At 29.4% G+C, this 17,939-nt stretch overlaps 2 pseudogenes; one reads left to right on the forward strand and one right to left on the reverse strand.

The window, feature by feature from the left end:
• Positions 1 to 3,424: 3,424 nt before the first annotated feature.
• On the reverse strand, positions 3,425 to 4,967 carry LOC120179753 (annotated as a pseudogene).
• A 7,444-nt stretch (positions 4,968 to 12,411) lies between these two features.
• LOC120179765 lies at positions 12,412 to 13,818 on the forward strand (annotated as a pseudogene).
• Positions 13,819 to 17,939: the final 4,121 nt, after the last annotated feature.

Genomic DNA, 17,939 nt, shown 5'->3' on the forward strand with positions numbered 1-17,939 from the left:
TAAACATTATATTTATCTTTGTATTTTAGTTTAAATAGGTTTTAGTATTTAATTAAGTTTAGGATATTATTTTTATATTTTATCTTTATTTTAGGTATTTTAGTTTAAATAGGTTTTAGTATTTTAATTAGGATTTAGAATATTATATTTTTTTAGGTATTTTAGTTTAAATAGTTTTAAGTGTTTTAATTAGGATTTAATATGCTTTAGCTTGTTTTTAGGAATTTAAAGGCTATAAATACCCTCTAAGGGAGCCTAGAAACATATCTCTCTCATTTGAGAATAAAATCTTCTTTTTCTCTCGCATACTTTTCTATTATGCTAAGTATGACTTTGGTTATGCTTAGCTAATTTTCTTTCAAGCAGAAGACTAAAGCAAAGACTCAATTCCAAACGTGAGAATTGTAAGGTACTTAAATCGTTTCGGATTTTCTCTCTGTTTTCTGAGCTTACTTTTCAAATCAAAACGATTTCGACATTGGTTCGGATATTGTTATGGTTAACGTTTGAAGAAGGATTTGCTTATTGAAGCATATTCAACTTCCCGAGAACAGACTTAGCAAAATTGTTTGCTAAGAGGAAACTGATATCGGAATCAGTTATTGTTGAAACACCGCAATCCGAATTGGCAGCGAAGAATTGTTCTTGCAGTAACCGACGTGAATCTTGAATCTTGTAGTAACCGACGTGAATCTTGAAGTAAAAATATGTTTCAATGATCCGAGGAATTTGAGGCGAAGCTGAAGTCTGAGGCTACTTTCACAATAAGTTTCTATTTATCTCAATCTCTTTAATTTGTTTATTTAATTATTTTTCTTTTATTTAATTCTTATTTTTTATTTTAAAAACAACTTTTAAAAATCCCCATTTTATATTTATTACTATTATTTTATTATATTTTTTTTTTTTTTCTTTCTTTTATTTTATATATTTTCAACTTCATCTAGAATTATATTTTCTTCTAAAATCAAGAAAGAGTTTTATTAAATCAAAAATACCACAATCCCTGTGGATCGACCCTGCTTCTCTATACTACCTTTTCCTTTTTATTTATTAAGAAGTCATGAATTATTTTGATAGCAAAACGACGGTTATCAATGGTGAATCCAGACAAAGAGCATTGGAATACATTAAAGAGGATCTTGAGATACATCAAAGGGACCACAAATATTGCATTATGTTACGGAGGATCAAACTTACTTATCAATTGGTATGTTGATTTTGACTATGCAGGGGATTTGGATAAAACAAATCTACTACAAGATATGTGTTCAAAGTTGCTGGTGGAGCTGTAAGCTGGGTTTCAAAATGCAGTTAGTTATTGCTACGTCCACAACAGAGGCAGAATATATAGCAGCTACACAAGCCAGTAAAGAAGATATGGTTGAAGATACTATTGGAGGAGCTTGGGCACAATCAAGAGTATGTCTCTATGTTTATGATAGTCAAAGTGTCTTGTATCTAGCAAGGAATACAATATTTCATTCAAGAACAAAACACATACGAGCTCAGTACCACTTCATTTGTGAAAAGGTGGAAGAAGGGACGATAGATATACAGAAAATCCATACCAAAGACAACATAGCAGATTTCATGACGAATGCGATCAATGTTGATAAATTTACTTGGTGTCGATCCTCTTGTGGCCTGTCAGAGACATAAGCAACATGAATGGTATAAGGTAAAAAGAATGGTGTGAAGATATGATTGTTCCAATCAAATCTTCAAGTGGGAGATTGTTGAAAAGTCAAGTGGACAACTTTGAACAATAATAGTGGCCAACTTGCCAACTTTTGGTGGTCCAATTTGGCAGTATTATTTGGTTGAAAAGTGACATGGGAAAATTGCTAATTTAGTCTCTATACTTTAGGGTATTTACAAGATTAGTCCTTAAGCTTCAACTATAAATACCCTAACTCATATAGCTTCAAAACCATCCCAAATCATTCTAGCTTTCTCCCAATACTACAGAATTTAGAGAGTTTTCTTAAGAGTTGTTTTCTCTTTTTTTATCAAGAGATAATATTTATTGTTTTCTCCTTATTAGATCGAGAGAATTTGTAATTCTTATTTTCTCATAGTGAAATTCTTCTATTTTTGCCCGTGATTTTTACCCTATATTATTTAAGAGTTTTCCACGTAAAATTTGTGTCTTCTTTATCTTAATTTTTTATTTTCTCAAATTATCAGTTGCGATTTTGCTCTATCTGATAGCCGTATTCCGCAACAGTTTGATCGTTCTTTTTCTTTAATTTTCTTAGAGTTAGATTTGATTTCATCTCGACTGATCAAGATGACGTTCATTTGTTAACTTGTTAATATTCTCTACTTTGAACCTTCATATTAGATTTAGATATGTGATTTGCGTTCGACTCATGATACTCAACTTTAATTTAATCGGTAGTCTTCTAATAGTTTGATCCATGTTATAGTTTGTTTGGACAGTTCTATTCGTATCTATACTTTTAATAAATTTAAAGAATTTTTATAGTTTTATATTTGGGTTCAAGTTCGCATCTAAATGTGGGATAGTCAAAAGAGAAAAGAACCTATGAATGAAGCGATGGGATAAGAATGCAGAACAGAAGAAGTTCAGTCAGATCCCCCCCCCCCCCAAAAAAAAAAAACTTGGGGGGCCTTGTCATGTTGCTGGGTGTCACTGTTGTGTTTTACACACATCTGTCTGTTTCTTTGCAACTCCGTCTCTTTGTTTTAAACTACCCTCATTACAAATACTTTCATATTATTCCTTTAATTACTCAAAAGAGATCAACTTACAACCATTATTTTTCTCCTTAAAAAAAAACAAAAATTAAGTCAAAAGCTTATCATCCCTTATCTGATATATCAGATTCTGTTCCTGTTTGTGGTATTTGATTAATTGCCAGAAAAGATAAAATCAAAAAAGCCGATTTGCCTTCAAGAGCATCTTCAAAGCTGTTTGTGGTATTTGATTAATAACCTGATTCAGTTCTCCACAAAGCATATATTAAACAAAAGGCAATGCCAACAGTGATTTTCTCGGCAAAGATCAGATCATGGAGGGAATAAAAAGAAAAGCTTTGGAGTTTTGGTTGAGTTTGGAAAGTTGAAAAAAAGGGCTATAATGGGGAGAGTCTGTTTTCCATCCAAAAGTAGATAATGAACCTTCATGGTAAAGAATCTGAGACAGAAAATGTATGTAAAAGACTCGTTATTGCAGATATCAGCCTTTTTTGACAATGAGGAAAAGGTTAAGCCTCTTAAACACCTCTCTTTTCCTTATCAGTGGAAAACTTAACAAGTGCATGACAGACATAAAGATCAGTTCCTTGTAAAAGCAACCAAATAATTGACATTTATAAGATGAAAAAAAGAAAGAGATGGTTTAGCGTTAGAAGTAATCACCTTTTCATTTATCCATTTCAAAGACAGCAGCAAATTCAGAAATTTATGACACCCCCATATGCTTACTTCATTTCAATCAGATCCATGGTTACAAAGAGTTACAGTAAGATTGAGAACTAAAGATAGTTCATCAAATTATGATGCAAAGGGGAGATAGTTACAAAAGAATTACTAACAAAAAGACCCCATTTTTTTTCTTTTTTCTCCTTTCAACTAAATCAAACAGGCCTGTTTCTTTTGTGACCAGCTTTGCTATCTGATCTCATATCACCACTCAAATCCTCCTCGGATGATGTATCCATGGATTTGAAAAAGGAGGTTGAAAGATAAGCATAGAGGTCCACAACTCTCTTATGTTGTTGTTGAGCTCCTTGATTAGACCAACATTTCTGCTCAAGTTGTCTGGGACCTTGGACTCATGGTTCTGGTTTATCTCATTGATGAGCAACCTATTCTGGTCCAAGATATCCTGGACCTGAACAAAGCTCTTTTGAAATACCTGCAACACCTTTGTATCTAACTGAGTTCCATTGTCAATCCCTGAGAATGTGTCACCTTCCATTGTTTCCTTTCTCCTTATTGAATCAGAGTTGTGTCATATCAAAACCAATCCTGAATCCAAAAAAAAACTCCTAACATGGTTCAGTAAAGCAAAGAGTCTCAGACAAAGGCATTTTGCGCATGAGACAAAGGCCAGCAGTAGAAATCATGACCTCCACCAAATCTAACTTTGACAGAAGAATGTTTCTTTTACTATTACAGTTGCTATTATTAATATTATTTATGATGAAAGTGTGAAATGCAGATCCCAGTTCCATAAAGGGGATCCTTTTTTATTTTTCTCGGAAAATACCCTTCTACAGCACTCGGTTTCAAAGAAGAATCTCTGAGACCGAAAGGGGGGGGGGGAACTCCTCAGTCACATGAGTCGTGAATGATACAATACTCTATCGTTACAGAGAGACAGCATTACATGTACAAATCTTTTTACAACAAAATGAAAATCTGAAATCTAAAAACACAAACAAAAAATGTACATATCTTTTATAAAATTAAATTACATTCAACACAAAGAAAAATTAAATTTGGTTCAAATTCTGTGAAAACAATGAGATAGATACCTTGAAAAGGTTCTTATTTCTAAGCGGAAAAAAAATCATAAAATCTCCAAATTTCCAGATTTTCAGCCCCATAAAAAATATGACACAAAACCAAAAAGCTGATGAGATCCAAACCTTGTAAGAAGGGGGAAACCCACTAGCTACAAGAAAAGAAAACCATTCATTTAACTACACAAGGGAAACAAAGACAGTGAAGAAGAAAGACATAATTTCCATTCATATACATGGCAATCATGTAAAAACTATTTTATATGCGTACCTTGAAAATCTGGAGCATTTTATTCAGGTGAAGGAGAACGAGGGATTCCCGAGAACAGTTGGAATCGCCGATTAAACTGAATCTTCAGAACCGAAAAAAAAATCTGAATTATGAGAGAGAGAGAGAGAGAGAGAGAATATGAAGAGAATATGTAGATTTGACGGTCACGCTCTCGGAACCCTTTGGTTTGTCTAAATATTACAGATAGTTCCATATATTCTCCCACATATATAAATATAAGTATAAATATATATCCACCTGTTTCTTTTTTATTATTTTTATTTTTATTTTTTGTTATTTTTGGACTCAGTGGGGGATAGGATTGCTGTTCTCTGCGTTTTGCTCAGATCCGGAGGGTGTTTATTACTCGCCACGTGGCATTTAAACTATGATGAAAATTAACATCTATGAATTGAAATGGTCCCCACAACCTTAAACAGCTTTGTTTATCATTTTGGCATCATTTGTTATAAACTACAGTCTGACGTTGACTATTTTTGTGATATTTTTAGTATTTCCAAATTAACATTTTGGTATTATTATTTTTCCAAAAAAGAACCCTCAAATCGAAATGTTGTTTTGTGAACCAGCATTACTATTATTATTATTATTATTTTTGTAAAATATAAAAAAAAATATTTTTTATGATTTAATTATAGATTAAGCTATTGGAGTCAAACAATAATAGTGTCTAACGGTTTTGGTAGAACTGTTAAAGTTTGTTCGTGCATGAATCACGGGTGTTCGTGGGACATTTCCATATTGATGCAACGGTCACAAGTTATGGTCGTTTATGGCAAAATTACACTATAAATATTGGTAGTTTGGATGTTCATAAGCACTGAAAACACACGCAGTTCATTTTGAGAAACTTATACAAGCTAGCAAAGTTTTCAAGTAGGTTTGACATCTTGTGAGTTGTACAATTGAATATGACATGTTCCATAGTGGTTCGGTATGTTTGATGATTTTGTTATATTCGAAAACAGTGTATCTATATTTTAGATGTTAATATTTTGATTTAAACAATGACGGAAGATATTTAATCTTTTCATTGTATTTATGCCCATTTATACTTACAGGACCGCTAAATATTTAATATTATTACATTGTAAAATATTTAATATAATACCTTAATCAATTGAACATAAATGTATTATTGATTCATTTTTTAATTATTAAGTCTACAATTATAAACTATTAAATAATATCATAGAATATATTACACTTTTTTTTTTGTATAAGCATGCGTAATAAACTATTAAATAATATCATAAATGTATTATAGATTCATCTTTCAATTTAGATGGTAAGCTTGATCAATTCTTAAACATAAAGTGATAACAATAATATTAAACTTATTCAGTTTATGTAATTATAAAATTTATACTTAGATCAAATTAAAACATTTAGTTTTTCTTTTCCTTTTTAGTATAACAATTAACCAGTAAAAATTAACACTTTATGATTTAATTAATAAACTTAAATAATTTAATTAAATAATAATACTAATAATAATATAAAGTCAACAATATGAACACCAAAAATGACAAAATTTTGGAAGCATGGACCGTTCCTATTATTAATAGGATGATCGGGGACTAATCTCATATAAAAATAATTTATTTAAACCGATTATATTTATACTTTCTTTTTCTCATAAAATCAATTTATTATGATATTTCTCTAAATATAATATATTTTTTATTTATATAATAAATAAAGTAATTATCTATGAGAAAGATACATATCATCCATACAAACATAAGAATAAAATAAATAATATGTAGATAATTAAATTTAAATATGATATATTTAAGATGATAATTAATTATATTTGCAGGCCTCAGGCAGCTAATGGCTGAGCATTTCGATGACCCATCTTTCCGTGTAGTGACTTAGAATTCCTTTTAATTACTAATTACTTCCTAATAACATTGACTAAAAAGTGATTACAAGAAAAGGATTAATTATATGTCACAAATAGACATATGGGAAGCAAATTGTTACAGTTCCAGTCCACACTATTAAAGTAATAAACCATCCATTGTCCATTACTCTTATTATTAATTAATTCCCATCATTGAACCATACCTATTATTTTTTTAAATACAACACATGTCCTCATACTAAAGTTACTATTAATTTTGTTGTTTGACGGAACACTATTCAATTACTATGGAAAGTAAATATATGTACACGCGGATCTAGACAAAAAATGAAAATAAATAATAGGTGCCGCGGTAAAATAAGTTTGAGAAAATATATTATTGTTGAGATTAATTTAATAGGATTGTAAACGAGTCGAGTCGAATTTGAGTGTTGTTGAACTCTATTCGACTCGAAAACTTTAAAATTAAGCTCGACTCGACTTGGAAACTTGTGAATCTAAAACTTTTAAGTTCAACTTAAACTCAAAACCATGAATTGAAGTTTGAAAAATCTTAAAAAGGCTTGAAATAAAAAAAGGTCTTAAATCTATCTCAATTGAAGTTAAAACTCAAACTCGAACCTCTTTAAGTACATGAAAATCTCACGTCGCATTTAAAAAAATCAACACGTAAATATTAATATTAGTGAGTAAACTACGCATTTAGTACCTAAACTATTAGTTTTGGTCCATTTTAGTACCTAAACTTGCATTTTTTTTCAAAATCATACCTAACGTTTGGCTTTTATTTTATTTTAGTACCCCGTCGTTAAAAACATAACGTGTTTAGTACCTAAACTATTAATTTTGATCCGTTTTAATACCTAACTTTTAATTTTGAAATGTTAAATTTTGAGCGGGTACTAAATGAAATAAAAACTTAACTTTAGGTGTGATTTTGAAAATTTTGAAAGTTTAAGTAATAAAATAGACTAAACTGATAGTTTAAGTACTAAATGCTAATTTACTCATAATTAGTGTTATATATATATATATATATATATATATATATATATATATATATATATATATATATATATATATATATATATATATATATATTATGAATGGGTAACTACTTGAACACTGTCCAATTGGGGTTGGTATCAAAATAACCACCATTTAAATTTTGCATCAATATGACTATTAAACTATTTAAGTGATATCATTTAAGCCACTTTTCGTTAGAATCTAAGGGAGGGATGACGTGATAGTTAACATATATTTGTATATTTACACTTTTGATCCTCAATACTTGCATATTTTATTAATTTAGTCATAATTTAAATTTAATTAATTTTTTTCTACTTAATCTTACAATGACACATGTCATCTTGATTGGAAAGAAAATAAAAGATTATACCTTGCAATTAGGGGAGTTTTAACTTAGTAGTTAGGGTGGGAATAGGTATCCAACCATTGAAGCAACTACTACATTGATTTGATAATTACACTAACATTTATTTATCTCATAATATTATTAACTATATAAAAAAAAGAAATAAGCATATTCATATGATATTTAACTTTCAATACTTTTATATTTTTAAAACAAATCAAAATAAGTTTAACATTTTATTTTGAAAAACCAAATTCATTATTTTTTTATATTTTTAAATAAATTTAAGAAGAAGTCATGTAATATAAATAAAAATATTTTTATAATTTTTAAAAAAATTATAATTTATATTTTTAAATAATTGAATTTAATGCAAGATTTAAAATAAAAATTATTGTTTGATTTCAAATCTTGTATTAAATATAAAATAAAATGTTTTTCATATATTAGATGACTTCGTCCATAAATTTTGTTTAAATTTATTTTTATTTTTTATTAAATATATTTATTTAAAAAATAGAAATTAATTTTTTAATTCTAAATTTTACATTAAATTTAATTATTTTAAAATATAAATTATAATTTTTTAATTTTTTAAAAATATTTTCCTTTTTATTACTGATTTCTTCCATAAATTTTGTTTAAATTATTAAAAATTGAATTTTGTTTTAAAAATATATTATTAATGATTTTTTTAAAATATAAAAATATTAAAGTTAAATATCATTTGAATATTTTACTTCTTTATTTTTGCATCACTAATAACATTATGAGATAAATAAATGTTGGTGTAGCTATCAAAGCCAAATAAAGGAGTTCGCTCAATTGTTTGGGCACTTTATTTCCATTTTAAATAACCCAAGTTCAATCTATTATGTATTATTTTTTTTCTAATCAAAGGTGACATGTGTTAATGTGTGATTGGATATAAAATAAATTTAATTAATTTAATTAAAATTAATAAAAAAATTCTTTCAATTAGATGGTGACATATAACACTAATGACAGACATCATGACAATGTCATTAGTGTCACATGTCATCTCATGATTGAAGAGTTCATTTATAAAATTAAATTTAAATTATGACTATATTAATATAATATATAAGTATTGATGATCAAATGTATAATTATATAATTTTTTATTAATTGTCACATCACCCTTTCATTAAATTTTAATGATAGATGGCTTAAATGATATCACTTAAATAGTTCAGTAGTCATATTGACGCATATTTGAAAATGGTGATCATTTTGATATTAAATCTATAGTTTGGTGATCATTTAAGTAGTTTACCCTTTTCAAATTACTCACAAATATTTTTCAATCGAATATCAAGTAACTCGGTTAGCTTTATTAAAAACTCGATTCGAGCTAGAGTCAAACCCATTTAGATCAAATATTTATCAAATTTTAATAAAATGGAATTCGAATAACTTAAGATATTTTATCTCATTTTATCATTTTATGGTCTGATGTAGAGGAGTAGGGGAATGAATGAATGAACAGCGGTGAAAGTACAAGTATGCATTTGAATGCGAGTGGATTCCCACGTGGGGATTCATTCGTTGCCGAGAGGAAATAAATTTTAAAAAAGGAAAGTGTAGGTGACGTAAGAGAGCAAGTGGGTGACGATGAGTCCCGGCCCAGATGGGAGCAGTAGCTGCCAAGATTAGAGCTGGGTATACGGGTTAAGGCCCGCGGGCTACCCGTTTAACCCGCGATTCGTGCGGGTTTCGGGGCTCAAAAATTAAAAATCGTTTAAATTACGGACTTTTTAGCTCGGACCGTTAAACCCACGGGTTTAATGGGTATAACCGCGGGCTACCCGCGAAACACGCTAAAGCCCGCTTAATTTAAAATTAATAAAATTTTAGATAAAATAAACTTAAAGAATTTTATAGAAAAATAAAATAAATTACCTATAAATATGATGTTACTTATAACTATTGTAGTTTTTAAATTTATTAGGACGTTAGTCATAATTTTACCGCTGCTTGATATTTTTTTCATTTAAATATACATCATTATCATTTTGGTATTTAAAGATTTTTTTATTTAATTTTGACCTTTATTTTTTTCATGAAGTATGTTATCAATTTTGTTCTTTAATTATAAAAAGTCAGGTGATATTCTAAAAATATCACATGACACGTAATATTTGGATTAAAATAAGAAAGAAAAGTAAAAGAAAAATTGAAAACATACTTTTCAACTTTTAAAGACTTTTACAAAATAAATATATTTTAACAAATTAATGACTTATATTTTATTAATTTTAGTATAACTGTATCTTTCAAATTTATTCTTATATTGTAAGTATTTTATATATTTTCATATTATGTTTTAGTCTTTCTCCAAAGTATTTATAAAATACAATTATTAGGACCACTTGACAACTTTCTTGTTAGATTTGTATAATATTTGACTTTGTTGAATTTTTATGTTTGAATTTCTGCTTTCAGAATTCAGACACTTCTGTGTCTTCATATTATAGTCTTGAATAATCGTGTTTTATAAAAGTGTAATGTGGTTATTGTTTTATTTGTATTTCAATTTGGTGATATAAGTGAAAATTGTTTTTTTTAATTTGAGTTTAAGTAATTATATCATTATATATATATATGTATTAATGATTAAAAATTTTAAAAAATATTATTTTATAATCATTTCCGGTTATTTAAAATAAAAATTAAATATTATTTATTATTTTGACGGTGCTACCTTCCTTTTCAAGTTGCTCGATCATTTTTAAAGGTGTAGTAAGTTAAAACATTATTTTTATTGCATTTAAAACATTTAAAATTATTTTTATTAAATGGGCCGCGAGTAAGCCCGTTTAGCCCGCGGGTTAAATGGACGGGTCGTGGGTCTTAAAATTCAAAACCGTTTATGAATGCTTTTTAATCCGCTCCGTTTAAATCCGCACCGTCAAAACCCGCGGGCTAAACGGGCGGGTAGCCCGTATGCCCACCTCTAGCCAAGATGCTTCATGACCTGAATAATGTAATGTCATCCTACATATTGCACATGCATATTATCACGCTCCGTAGAAACAAACACAAACTTATAAATAGAATCTTAAAGGAAAAAAATATAACTATAGAGAAGAAAATTTCATTTTAGTGGACGATAAATTATAAAAAAATTATACAAACGTTTATTTTGAGAAGTAAAAATAAGCTGATTTGGAGTTTAGAATTTGGTTGTGGCTACGACATTGATTCCTCACAAACTCTTAGGGGTGTTTGGTTCAAAGATTGTGGGATTCTCATGGGATGTGAATCTCATATTCCCATATTTGGTTGGTCGGGAATTTCATTCCCGGTAATGTTTTATTACCAATAGTAGATTTTTTGGGGTATATTACTGGGAATGTTATTACCTCCCTTCCCTTAGGTATTGTAACATTACCGGCGTTTTGGACTAAAATACCCTTAAATATTTATTTTTTCAAAAATATCCTTCTTCTGTCATTGAATAATAAAAATTCTACGAAGGTTAAATTATAAATTTACAAAAAAAAATCTAAAATTAAAATTTTATATGAAGTTCATGTGTTAAATTTTTTTTTACCCTTTTATTAAACCTTTTTTATATTTTTAATTTTGTAAAAAAAATTATATAAATATTATGAATTTAATTTTTTAAAGAAAATATATAAATATTTTACCATTTGTAATATTATAAAAATATATAATAAAGACAATTTGGTCAAATATACATTCCAATAATCTTTTATTCCTTTAACCAAACACGGTAATCTTACATTCCTGCTAAACCAAACAAACACAAAATACAACATTCTCAGTAATCCTATTCCCTGGTAATCTTTTATGCCCACTGATAATCTTTTATTTCCACCAATAATCTTACATTCCGTGAACCAAACGCACCCTTTACACCACTTACTAATAAAAAGGAGCCAAGAAGGAAGTGGACCTAGTCAATCCAAATATGGTCCATATAAATTTCGGGTCCATGTCAGACGAAATCTAAAAGGAAACTCATGTTGTACGTATCTTGTGTTCATAGGCCATTTTAACACTCCAATCTCTAATCACTAATATGAGCTGAAGCGATCATATATTTCGATGGCAGATATTTTGCTGCTATCTATATCGACTTTACAAAAAAAAAACCCTGGATTATGTGATGTATCTCTGCATTTGGCGGAGCAGAGGCCCATATTGTCTATAAAAAGTAAGGCCTGGCCAGCCCAATGAATACGCCATTTGATCAGCTAGCCCATAAACCCATAAGCCCGTCCCAACTGAGTCATGTGCCTATTGGCTGTTTCTCTTCACCTACTTTGGTCAACGAAATAATTACCTTCCCATCTCCCACACTTCCTATTCCATAACAAACCGCAATTGTTTCTCTCCGGTCATTCAGTGTTAGTCGACTAGCTCATTTCTTCTCTATTCTCAAACTGTATATCTGTTTATTAGTTTTTTTTGTCTGATTGGTGTAGGCTTCAACTTCTTCTTAAGTTAGCTCTGTAATCAGTTTTCTCTTTGTTTACATGGAGCTCGTTAGGATTATTTTGGTTGCATCGATTGGGATCTGATTATTAGTTTCTGCTTTTTATGCATTTCCAAATACTGGGTTTGTGCTGTGCCCGTGGTGATTATTATTTTTAGATTCTAACAATTTTAAAAGGGTTTGTTTGAATTTGGAGTTGTTGAAATTGTGATTGATTGTAAGCTTTGAGCTATATTTTTATGGAAATTCTTCCCAATATGATCTCAATTTTGCAGGTACATAGATGTTTTGTTAGCTTTTATCCAACTGCTACTCTACTAATAGTTCGTTTTGGTGTTGTGATTGAAAGCTCTCTCTCTCTCTCTCTCTCTCTCTCTCTCTATTTTCCTCTCTATCTTCTCTCACTTTCTCTTCTTTCAAAACCTTACAAGACCCGTCACTTGTCTTGCAAAACCTCGGAATCCTGGATCTTCATGCCCATAGTTGGGCATGTGGTTCTTTTTAAGGTCAAAGATGACGCAGACCAGGGAAGGTCAACGTGATGCTTAACAACCTCAATGGCTTGGTCTCCCTTGATCCCGTCCTGCACCTCACTGTCGGTCCTGTCATTCGCATCAAATCTCCGATCTCCAATTTCACCCACATGCTCCATAGCCGATATAAGTCCAAAGAGGATTTGAACGCACACAGCGTACATCCTGATCACCAACGTGTAGTCAAGGAACATGTCGTTCCTATTTGTGATGATATCATGGCTGTTGATTGGGTAGCTGATAATGAACCGACACCGCTTTCCCCTCCCCCGGTTCTGCCATCAAAGTGACCTTGTTGAAATTCAAATAGAAGGTTCAGAATGAAGTGCAAGGTGAGATTCTAGTGGAAATCAAAGGGATCTTTGGTGTTCGACAGATAACTTACGGGGAGAATTTCTCAGCAAGAGCTAAGGGGTTTCACTCGCATCGGTTAATGTTTTTGATGGAGTTGAAGAAATTGAGGCAGTAGTTGGAAAGGAAGAGTATGTCAACTTACAAAAGCAAAATGTCAGGGACAATATGAATGGTGCCATTGTTGTTGATTATGTGGTGCCAACAGCGTCACCATAGATTAACTACAGAGAAAATCTTGTTACTTGAATAATGGAAGCTTTTGGAACGATATGTAATATCATACCATAAGCATGATGTATGCATGGGTTGTTGCATAAAGTTACTCTTTTTGTTCATGAGGTGACATGTATTGTCTGTTGAGAGTTGTTTTGATATTTTTTATTGTGTGGGGCCTCTGAGCTGTGTGTGATTGGTGAAGTATGAGGTAGCCTATTTCTATAAAAGGCTGTCATTTCTTTTGTAGTGAGAGTTATTCCCGATAAAGTTGATTTTTATAGAGTAAACTATTCCAATGGTCACTAATGTTTAGGTAGTTTTTCGTTTTCACTACTGATGTTTCAAAAGATACAAATCGGTCACTAACGTTATCGTTTGTTACAAATTGATCACTCGTCGTTAATAGGCGTGACGGAAAACACACGCGCCCTGTTAACAGAAATTAACAGGCTTACATGAATGGTATACTTATATAATTAACAATTTGATCTTAGTTTTAATAAATTAAAATATTTATTTTAATTCTTATAAATAATGATAAATTTTTAAAAAAAGAAAATCAAAAATTTAAAATTAGTTATAAAAAATAACTTTTTTAATGTTAGGGTAAAGTAATAAAAAATTAACGTTTTTTAATAAAATTAACATTTTTCTTCCCCATTTTTTTTTAATTTTTTTTAAATAAATACTAATATTAAAATCTTGTTTATGAAATTGTTTTTCACTCGATGCATAAATTTTTTTAAAATTAATTTTATTAAGTCTTTCATTTTCTGAATAGTCTTATAATTTAATTTATCATTAAATCTTTTAAATTAAATTTTATCACAACATAAATCTTTTAATAATAATTTTGTATCCCTAAATCTAAAAGAATCAAATAAATGAGGTGGAAAAAATCCCTCACTTTAAACCCTCTCTGCTCGCTCCCCAGCTTTTGAATGATTACAAATAGTTCCTAAATCATTGTAAGTTCTCTTTTTCGTTCTCCATTTTCAGTTGATGTCCACTAATTAATCCTCAATTCTCTTTAGTTTGGTTGCTTTGAATTTTGAAATTTGACAAGATTTTCAATTTTTAGATTTAGGGTTGTTTCCCGTCCAAATTGAAAATCTTATTAAATTGATTTGATCCTAGTTTTAATTAACGTGATGATATAAAACAAAAATTAATAATATTATTATTGATATGATGAAAAATTAACGTGGTGAAAAATTAATAAGCACACAGATCGTGAAATTGTTTAGGGAATGGACCGAACTGTATCCGAAGTGTCTCGTGATGATATCATCGGCACCAAGTAAATTGTTGAAGCCCCTCCCTCATCCATGATTCAAGAAAAAAAAACTTAATTTCCAAGTAAAATTTTATCCAAAATTTTAATTTAATATTACTTGAAGTGATATGAAAATATAAAATTCCAATATAGGCACCAATTTACACCACCTAATGAAGTCATCATGATAAAAGCAAATGTGGTCGTATCATCGGATATAACACGGGCTGAAAATTTGCTTTTCCTCGGGCAGAAGCCAGACCTTCGAACAATTTATTTTTATTATCTCGAATCTATCCTTCCGATGGATTCAATTTATTTCTTCTTGTGGTTGAAATGAATTCTATCACGAATCTATAATGAACTAGTTCAACTTGACGATTATCGGAAGAAGAAAATCTCCATTAGTTACCCAATCTACAAAGCTCTCGGAATATTCACCGATGATATCATCATGAGTCACTCCGGATGCAATTCGGTCCATTCCCTAAATAATTTCACGACCTATGTGTGTTGAGTTAATCGATATGATGAAATAGCAAAGAGGGGGTGAATTGGCAATTAAAATTTTGGTAGAAGCTTTGACAGAAAATAGAAATAATTTTGCATAGCGATTTAGAGTGGTTCGACTTTCTTAACCAAAGTCTACGTCCACTACCTTAGCTATCCACACTAAGGATTTTCCACAAATTCACTAATTTGCCTTTCTTTTGAGGACAAAGAGTAACCTTACAACTCCCTCAAGAATTATACCACAAATTCTTGAAACACTCTCTTCTCAAAGAGAAAATTATAAACTTTGCAAACTTACAGAAAAACCTCACAAGGTAAAATGTTTGCACAATTCTAGAACAAAGAAAGAACACTAAAAAATGAATACAATTGAGCACAAATTGTGTTCTTGAAAGTAAAATGAATATTGAATAGATGTTGGCTTGAATTGCTCAAACTTGATGTTTAAAGCTTTCTCTCTTGTTTGTTTTCTCAATTCTTAATCACCAATGGCTTCAAGACTTGTTTAAATACACCTCAGATCAATTCTAGACGTTGGGAATGATCATGGAGTCAATAGAGTCGTTGTTGTGTGAAATCCACTTGAAAGTCTACTGGGAGCATATGGGTATCAATACTCCTTTATAGGAGTATCGATACTACCTATATAAAATTCAAATATTTCGACCGTTGCAAACCAACGATATCGATACTGGCCAGGGGGTATCGATACTACTATGTAAAGTAGTATTGATACCGATCATGGTATGGGTACACAATTTGCATTCTGTTATTTCTCGGAGTCAAAAACTAAGGGGTAGTATCGATACCATTGGCTATGGTATCGATACTACTATATATAAGGGTATCGATACCGTGTAGGGTATCGGTACCTCTTTTGCATTCGATGTTTGGGGGGTATCGATACTGTTAAGGCAGTATCGGTACTATCCTATTTAAAACTCAATTTTGACTTGATTATGGTTCGAAATACTTTGTAAAAATTGTTTCAAAAATATTTTAAGTATAAATCTCAAATTTTCATTTAGTAAGGAGTAAAAATTGATATTTGAAAACTTGGAGTGATATTTGTAATATTCGAAAAATTGGATCGAATATAAAATTTGAATCGAATATAAAATCTTAAAATTTATTTAACATATTTATTTGTTATATCAAAATATCAAAATGTTTTCAACAATGTGCTTATTAATTTTTCTTCATATCAATAATAATAATAACAATTAAATTTATAATTTATGTTGTGATAAAATTTTAATTTAAAAGATTTAATGAAAAATTAAATTATAAGACTGTTCAGAAAATGAAAGACTTAATAAAATTAATTTTTAAAAATTTTATGCACCGAGTGAAATTTTTTTCTTCACAAACAAGATTTTAATATTAGTATTTATTTAAAAAAAATTGGGGAAGAAAAAATGTTAATTTTTTTTGTTTTTATTAGTTTACCCTAACATTAAAAAAGGTTAATTTTTTATAACTAATTTTAATTTTTTGATTTCCTTTTTTAAAAATATATCATTATTTATAAGAATTAAAAATAAATATATTTCAATTTATTAAAACTAGAAACAAATTGAAAGAATATATAAATAACATGGATTATTTGTGTAATTATACCATTCATTCAAGCCTGTTAACTGCTGTTAACAGGCCACATGTGTTTTCCGTCACGCCTGTTAACGGCGAGTGATCAATTTGTAACAAACGATAACGTTAGTGATCGATTTGTAACTTTTAAAACATCAGTAGTGAAAATGAAAACATACCCAAACATTAGTGACCATTAGAGTAGTTAACCCTATTTTATAAAAGTTGACAATATGCAACATTGAATAATGATTGTACGAATGCTAATGCTCGTGTGTTTTCTCTTTGTTTCGGAATGTTTATTCAATTAATTTTGATTCAAAAATCTGTTTTAAACGTAAAAATAATTTTAAGCACCTTAGTTTTAGTAAAATATATATGTTTTAAAAGTAATTATTAACTCAAACCAAAAGTTGAAAAAACGGTACTTTTGCATTTGAAAAATTATATATTATTTAGGGTAAATTATACCAAAAGCAATGAACTATGTTTAAATGATTGCTTTGGTCATTGAACTTTTAAGAGTTACAAAATAGTCATCACATTTTATCGAACTTTTACAAAATAATCATTAAATTTGTTAAACTTTTACAATTACCATAAACATTGCATTGACTACTTTGTAACAATTTGATAAATTTAATAATTATTTAATAATTTTTATAAGTTAAGTGACTAAAATGATCCTTTGTGTATATACTTTGATGACCTTTGTTGTACTTTAACCCATTATCTAATATATTAAAATAATAGAACAAGTTTAATCTAATCCTATTCTAACTAATCAAATTTGGGATCCAATAAGGACGAATGAGCACAGATGGTAATTGAACGAGCCATATCATGTTGGGCTATGGCCTATTTATGCTTTGAGATAGAACTTGTAATAATTTCTTTATTCTAATCTTTGCCTGTAGTAAAATATTCGGCCTTGG

Source organism: Hibiscus syriacus, unplaced genomic scaffold (genome assembly GCF_006381635.1).
Source record: "Hibiscus syriacus cultivar Baekdansim isolate YM2019G1 unplaced genomic scaffold, ASM638163v2 tig00112452_pilon, whole genome shotgun sequence".
Classification (NCBI taxonomy): domain Eukaryota; kingdom Viridiplantae; phylum Streptophyta; class Magnoliopsida; order Malvales; family Malvaceae; genus Hibiscus; species Hibiscus syriacus.